This window comes from Apodemus sylvaticus, chromosome X (genome assembly GCF_947179515.1).
Source record: "Apodemus sylvaticus chromosome X, mApoSyl1.1, whole genome shotgun sequence".
Taxonomy (NCBI): domain Eukaryota; kingdom Metazoa; phylum Chordata; class Mammalia; order Rodentia; family Muridae; genus Apodemus; species Apodemus sylvaticus.
In genome coordinates this window covers 39,833,960-39,842,086 of record NC_067495.1, presented here as the reverse complement: position 1 = coordinate 39,842,086, position 8,127 = coordinate 39,833,960, and the positions used below count along the sequence as shown (strand labels likewise).

The following is an 8,127-nucleotide window of genomic DNA, read 5'->3' as shown; positions in this document are numbered from 1 at the left end:
AATGCTGCAGGTAATATAGGATTGAAAAGTAAAATATTAGACTCTGTGCATTTATGCATTAGAGAAAGAACTCATAGATGTAATACACAGAGACATTGTTCTGGACATTTAGCAATAACTTCCTGAGTAGTTGCCACATGCCTTCCACCTGCACGCCACTTTAGTTCATACATGCTTTTACTACATATTTTGACAGAAATCCTTTTCTAAAATTATTTTTACAACAGGATTGGTTTTAGGCCAAAGAGTGCATTAACTTAACAGAATTGACACAGCTGTGGTTCAAACACCAATCTCTGGTTATAATATTTCAGCAGAATATATACATAAATTAGCTTTTACCTTATCCTTTTTGAATTAATCAATTTATTTATTTATTTATTTACATCCAAGAGCTGCTCTCCTCCTGGTCCACCCTCACTGAGATGAACCCTCCTCCTCCCCTTCTCCTATGAGAGGGTGGGGGCCCCTCTCTATCCACCCACCATGGCACATCAAGTCTCTGCCAGATTATTCACATCCTCTCCCACTGAAACCAGACAAGGCAGTCCAGTTAGAGAATGGATACCAGAGTCAGGCTACAGCTTTAAGAAAGGACTCTGGAGCAGTTGTTGGGAGAATTACATGGAGACTGAGCTCCATGTCTGCTGCTTAATGTGCTGAGCACCTGATTCCAGCCCTTGTGCATTCTTTGGTTAGTGGCTCACTCTCTGAGAGCTCCCAGAGGTCTAGGTTAGTTGACTGTGTTGGTTGTCTGACAGTGCCTGTGCCACCACAGTACCGAGTATTGGGTGTAGGCCTGGGGGATTAACAGAAAACACAGACACAGGTCATTCTGTAAGGAGAATGGCCTAGGCATTACTGAGAGACCAGCAATATATATACTAGAGGCCAGGGAAGGGAACAGGAAAAAATTATAGCCATAGGTCAGGTACCTAGGAAGTCCCTACCAAATAGGGCCGAAAGGCAGGAATCAAGCTAAGCCACCGGTTGTTTTGCTCTCAAGAAACCTGTGCAAACAGCTCAGCTGGGGGCATTGAGCCAAGCTTGCTGGTTCCCAACAGTTGTCCTGTAGGGTTCCTATCCCACTCAGGATCTTCAATCCTTCCCCTACCTCTTCCACAAGAGTCCCTGACTTTCATCCAATATTTGGCTGTGGGTATCTGCATCTGTTTCAGGCAGTTGCTGGGTAGAGCCGCTCAGAGTACAGTTATGCTAGGCTTCTGTCAGTAAACATAACATAGTATCATTAGTAATGCCAGGGATTGGTGCTTGCCCATGAGATGGGTCTCAAGTAGGGCTGGCTATTGGTTGGCCATTCCTTCAATCTCTGCTTAATCTTTGCCCCTGCACTTCTTTTAGACAGAACTCATTTTGGGTCAAAAGTTTTGTGGGTATGTTTGTGTCCTTATCTCTTCACTGTGGGTTCTGCATGGCTACAGGAGGTGAACTCTTCAGTGTCCATGTCCCTATTGTTAGGCATCTTGGTTAGGGATCTTGGCCTAGGAGCATGCCCCACATCTACACTCTGGGACTTCCTTAAGATTCCCCTACCCTATCCCCATCCCTGGCAGCTACAGATTTCTATTCATTTTCCTGGCCCTCTGAGCCTCCTGCCTCTCTTCATACTGCCCCCATTCTCGGCCCCCTCCTGTATCTCCACCCAGTTCCCTTCTTCCCTCTCTCTCCCATGACTAACATGTTCCCCCTTCTAAGTGTGATTCAACATCATCACTTGGGCTTTCTTTCTTTTTTACTTTCTTTGGTTCTGTGTTTACTTTTATTTTATTTGTTTTTTATTATTTATAGTTTATATTTGCTCATAATATTTGGGGGGGAGTAAAGGGTTTATTCAGCTTATAGTTCCAAATTGCTGTTCATCACCAAAAGGAAGTCAGGACTGGAACTGAAGCAGGTCAGGAAGCAGGAGCTGATTCAGAGGCCATAGAGGGATGTTACTTACTGGCTTGCTTTTCCTGGCTTGCTCAGCTTTCTTTCTTTCTTTTTTTTAATTTTTTTTTAATTTCATTCAATATATTTTTTTACTTACCTTTCAAATGATTTCTGCTTTTCTGGTCCCCCACCAGATTTTTGTGTTTCCTCTTTCATGGCTTCTGCCTGTTGATCAAAGTTCTCCTGTATTTCTTTAAGTGATTTTTGTGTTTCCTCCTTATTGGCTTTTGTATTCTCCTGAATTTCTTTCAATGATTTTTGTGTTTCCCTTGTAAGGACTTCTAATTTTTGATCCATTTTCTCCTGAATTTCTTTAAGTATGTCCTTCATGTGTTCCTGTACCAGCATCATGACCAATGGTTTTAAATCCAAATCTTGTTTTTCTGGTGTGTTGGGGTATCCAGGACTTGCTATTGTTGGAGAATTGGGTTCAGATGTTGCTATAATGCCTTGGTTTCTGTTAGTAATGTTCCTACGTTTGCCTTTAGCCACCTAGTTCTCCCAGGTGTTAGATGGTCTTATTGTCACTGGCTGGTGCTTCAACCTACTGTGGATCTTTAAGGTTATCTCTGCAACACTGGATGACTGGGTTTCCTCTGGCACAGATTACTGATATGCTGCCTTCCTCTTTTGTGCCTTTGGAGCCCTTCTCAGTCTTGCCTCAAGCAATGTTATACTTAGGTTGTCAAGGTCAACCAGGTTTTCTCTGTCTGCTCTATTATGGGGGGAAGATGTTGTGGTGTGGGTCACTCCCTCTGTTGATTCTTGCATAGGACACAGGTCCCACGATGGACTGGCATGCAGATGAACCGCCTATGTGCTCAGTTCCTGAGTGCAGGCAGAACCCTGGCGGTTTGCACCCCCAGAGATCTAAAGCTCAGGGTGATACAGTACCTAGTGATCCTTTTCTGTCCTGGCAGGCAGCAAATAGGGCCGCGGGGCTTCTCTCCTTCCGCAGCTCCCTGGGCAGGACGCTGGCCCTGAGCCTGGTGGGCTGGCAGATAAACAGCCTATGTGCTCAGTTCCTGAGTGCAGGCAGAACTCTGGTGGTTTGCACCACCAGAGATCTAAAGCTCAGGGTGATACAGTACCTAGTGATCCTTTTCTGTCCCGGCAGGCAGCAAATTTCAGTTTGCAAGAATTTTATTGAGTATTTTTGCATCGATGTTCATAAGGGAAATTGGTCTGAAGTTCTCTTTCTTTGTTTTATCTTTGTGTGGTTTTAGTATCAGTGTATTTATTACTTGTTACAAAAGTTCCTTCTTGGAATTGTATTCTTCAATATAATGATTACATTGTACTGTTGGAAATGAAATATAATACTCTGCCAATGACAACAAAATGTTTCAGAAACTGTTCTATTTGAAACTTGTCTCAAATCAATTTTTGTGACAGAATAAATAACACACACACACACACACACATAGAAAGAGCACTTGTAATCAAAACAAGATTTCCCTTCAAGTTGCTTCATAAAAGTTTATATCACAATGCAATAATCATAAGGTACCCAAGCATGCTATCTAGGATGTATTCACAAATTAGAAATACTCATGTACCATATATAGGAATTTACTTTTGAAATTCTGTTTTACTTCATTTTCCAGAAAAATTTCTTACTTAGATACTTTTGTCACCACTTTTTAGATTGTTTTAAAGGGTAAGTAGAAAGGCAGAAAGCTCAGTTACTAAGAGCTAGAGCTGAGATCAGGACCCAGGTAATCTGCCTTCACAGCCTAGTGGGTGATGATCTAAATTTGGGTGACAATAAACACATAGCTCAATTTGTAGAAATGCATTAATTATACAGTGTTCTCCAGTGTTTGACATGCCTGTGGAAGGGGAGGTGTGACATAGTTCTTTCCCCTGGAGGATTGCCATGCCACAGATTCCCTTGATCCCCATGTGTGCTGATGGTTGTTATTGCCCTAAAGTTGATCTTCTGTCTTTATTACTATATTTTCAATCTTTCTTTCTGGAGAATATATCCCCCACCCATTACCCAGCTCTATTCCCACCATAATAATTGAAACAGATGCATTTTTCAAGAATAAGGAATGAAGATGGTCATGAAGCTGTTTTGAATGAGGAACAGGCCTTCTGCTTGGCTTTTATGGCCAGGGGAAAAGATCTAGACAACATAATCATAGAGGTCATAACAGTCTATATGGTCATTTGTAGAAACAGCTCATTGCCAGATGTGGATTTGGAATCATGAGGAGACACATATGCAATCTGTTCTAATGACTGCTGCATTAATTAGCCAGGGTGAACTTGGGGATATAAAGGATAGAGAATTAAAGTCGTGTCAAGAAAAAAAAAAAACATGGATAGAAACTACAGGAATTTATATACGATTTAGGAATAAATAGTATTATACGGAGAACATATGAAGCCATGGAATTGCTAGGATGAGGAAACAAAGATTAGAGAATTTTTTTTTCTTTTGAATTGCCTGTGATTCTCAAACACCCAAAGTCTTTGAGTTTGAGGTACAAGTTTATTTTTTCAAAAGGCATATATAGACAGGGAACAACGGAAACATTTACAAGGTGGTGACTGTCCTAGACACTGCTCCGTAAGTCTGTCAGTGTGCATGTCCTCTTAGTAATCATCCTCTTCATCGGAGTCCATTACTTTTCTTCTGTTGAATTTCACTGTTGTTTTCTTTTCTGTCTGCTGGCCGACTTTCTCAAGTATTTCTATTACACCTTGTTCTGACACCTTCCCGCTTAGTTCTCCATATCAGGCCATCTGTATAAGGTAGTTCTCCACTGCTTTAGTTTTTTTCAGGCTTTACAAGTGCTAAGTTACTTAATCTGGCCTGGGCTGATTGATCCAGAACTTGGGCTAAGATACTGTTTCTCATTTCTGTTTCCCTTTGTTTTGCTTCCTGTTGGGTTGCATCACCAGGATCTCCATGCTTTGCCTGCAGCTCGGCCAGCCTCTGCTTCCTCAGCGCCTCCAGTTTTTCGTCAACCTTGGCGTTGCTGTCCCATGTTGCACAGGTGCAGTGGCCGTCGGGGTGCGGGGGTTGCGCAGCCGCACCCGCCCTCCGGTACACTCGGTCGGAAGCGCTTCAGCCTGAGATTCAAGATTAGAGAATTTAAAGATGACGTAGAAGCATATAAAAGTTAGTACTTCGTTCTTCTAGCTATTTGAAGAATTGGAGATATTAATGCCTGTAAAGATATTAGAAAGAGCTAATCATTTTTCATAAACTCAAAACATTGTAAGGAATCATTTTAATTTTAGTCTGTCACCATTTTGTTTTTACATGAAAGTATTTACTAAAGACTAATCTCTGCTGTCCCAGGAAACTGCAAAAGCTGTGCTTAGCTACCCATGAAGAACAGGCTATGTAAACCTATAAGAAAATGTGGCTTTAAGTTGACTTTGTTTCTGCTCTAAAGAAATGGATGTTGAGTATTGATCTGGGATTCATAGAATTTATATAAATCTAAGAATTTTTGATGATTTGTAACAATGAAGATAAATATTTTTAAAGCTATATTTGGACATGGGCCTCCATTTTCACTCCCTGATGGAGCAGAAGGGCAGCACTAGGTACTGAGATATCCCGAGTTTAAGATCTCTGGGGGGCACAAACCACTGGGGCCTACACCAAGGACCTGGGCAGATATGCAGTTTGCCTGTGTTCTAGCCATTTGTGGGTCCTGTGCCCTACTAGGTGATCAGCATTTGGAGTGACTCCTTGCCGCCATCTTCTCTCCCTGACTAAGCAGAGGGGCAGCACCAGGTACTGAGATATCCCGAGTTTCAGATCTCTGGAGGCACAAACAACCCGGGGTCTGTCTGTGCCCAGGATCTGGGCAGATCAGCAGTTCGTCTGTGTGCCAGCTGGTCATTGGTCCTGTGCCCTACGTGGTGATCAGCAGTTGGAGTAACACCCCGGTGCCATCTTCGCTCCATGACAGAGCAGACAGGGAGTACCAGGTTCACTGAGACAACCCAAGTATAACATTGCTTGGGTCAAGACACAGCAGGGCTCCAACAGCACACAAGAGGAGGACAGCACATCAGCAGTCTGTCCCAAGGAAAACCCAGTCATCCAGTGGTATGGAAATAGTCTTACAGGCTCACAGGAGTTCAAGCAGCAGCCAGTGACAACAAGACCAACTAACACTAGTGTGAACTAGATGGCTAAAGGCAAATGTAGGAACGTTACTAACAGAAATCAAGGCAGTATGGCAGCATCTGAACCCAATTCTCCACCAACAGCAAGTCCTGGATAATCCCAACACACCAGAAAAACAAGATTTGAATTTAAAAATCACTGGTCATGATACTGTTAGAGGAACACATGAAGGATATAAATAAATCTCTTAAAGAAAAACAGGAGAAAATGGATCAAAAGTTAGAAGCCTATATAAGGGAAACACAAAAATCATTTAAAGAAATTCAGAAGAATATAGGTAAACAGATAGAAGCCAATAAAGAGGAAATGCAAAAATCACTTAAATACAGGAGAACTTGGGTCAAAAGGCAAAAGTCGTGAAAGAGAAAACGCAAAAACCTCTTGAAGAATTACAGGAAAACACAAACAAACAAGTGAAGGAACTGAGCAAAACCATCCAGGATCTAAAAACAGAAGTAGAAACAACTAAGAAATCACAAAGGGAGACAACTTTGGAGATAGAAAACCTAGGGAAGAAATCAGGGAAGAAATCAGGGGTCATAGATACAAATATCAACAACAGAATACAAAATTTAGAGGAAAGAATCTCAGATGCCAAAAACACCATAGAAAGAATGGACAGAACAGTCAAAGAAAATGCAAAATGCAAAAAGCTTGTAACCCAAAACATCCAGGAAATATAGGACACAATGAGAAGACCAAACCTAAGGATTATATATAGGCATAGAGGAGAGTGAAGATTTACAATTTAAAGAGCCAGCAAATATCTTCAACAAAATTATGGAAGAAAATTTCCCTGACCTAAAGAGAGAGATGCCCATGAATGTACAAGAAGCCTACAGAACTCCAAACAGACTGGACCAGAATAGAAATGCCATCACATAATAATCAAAACCCCAAATGTACTAAACAAAGAAAGAATATTAAAGTCAGTAAGAGAAAAAGGCCAAGTAACATATAAAGGAAGACCTATCAGAATTACACCAGACTTCTCATGAAAGCTAGAAGATCCTGGGCAGATCCCATGCAGACTCTAAGAGATCACAAATGCCAGGGAAAACTACTATATCCAGCAAAACTCTCAATCACTATAGATGGAGAAACCAAGATATTCCATGACAAAACCAAGTTTACCCAATATCTATCCACAAACCCAGCCCTATAAAGGATAATAGGGAGAAAACACGAATACAAGGAGAGAAACTACACCTTGGAAAAAGCAATATTAACCTTCTTTCATCAAATCCAAAAGAAGATAACCAATCAAATATAAAAAATAACATAAAAAATGACAGGAAGTAATAATCACTATTCCTTAATATCACTTAACATCAATGAACTCAATTCCGCAGTAAAAAGACATAGACTAACAGACTGGATATATAAACAGGAGCCTACATTTTGCTGCACACAGGAAACACACCTCAGTGTCAAAAACAAACACTACCTTAGAGTAAAGGCTGGAAGACAATTTTACAAGCAAATGGTCTCAGGAAACATGGTAGAGTAGACATTGTAATATTAGATAAAATTATCTTTCATCCTAAAGTTATCAAAAGAGAAATGGAAGGACACTTTTTGCTGGTCAAAGGAGAAATACACCAAGAAGAACTCTAAATTCTAAACATGTATGCTCCAAATGCAAGGGCACCCCCATTCATAAAAGAAACCTTACTAAAGTTGAAAGCACACATTGCACCTAACACAATAATTGTGGGTGACTTCAACACACCACTCTCCTCAATGGACCGATCAGGAAAACAGAAACGAAAGAGGGACACAGTGAAACTAATTGAAGCTTTGGAGCAATTAGACTTGACTGATATTTATAGAACATTTCATCCTAAAGCAATAGAATATACCTTTTTCTCAGCACCTCATGGTAACTTCTCCAAAATTGACAAAATAATTGGTCACAAGACAGAACTCGACAAATATAAGAAGATCGAACTAATCCCATGCCTCCTATCAGATCACTATGGAGGAAAATTGGTCCTCAATAGCAAAAAAACAAC

The 8,127-nt window shown here is 40.9% G+C and overlaps 1 pseudogene; it reads right to left on the bottom strand.

Moving 5' to 3' along the window:
• Positions 1-4,433: 4,433 nt before the first annotated feature.
• On the bottom strand, positions 4,434-5,886 carry LOC127674442 (programmed cell death protein 5-like; annotated as a pseudogene).
• Between the last annotated feature and the right edge of the window lie 2,241 nt (positions 5,887-8,127).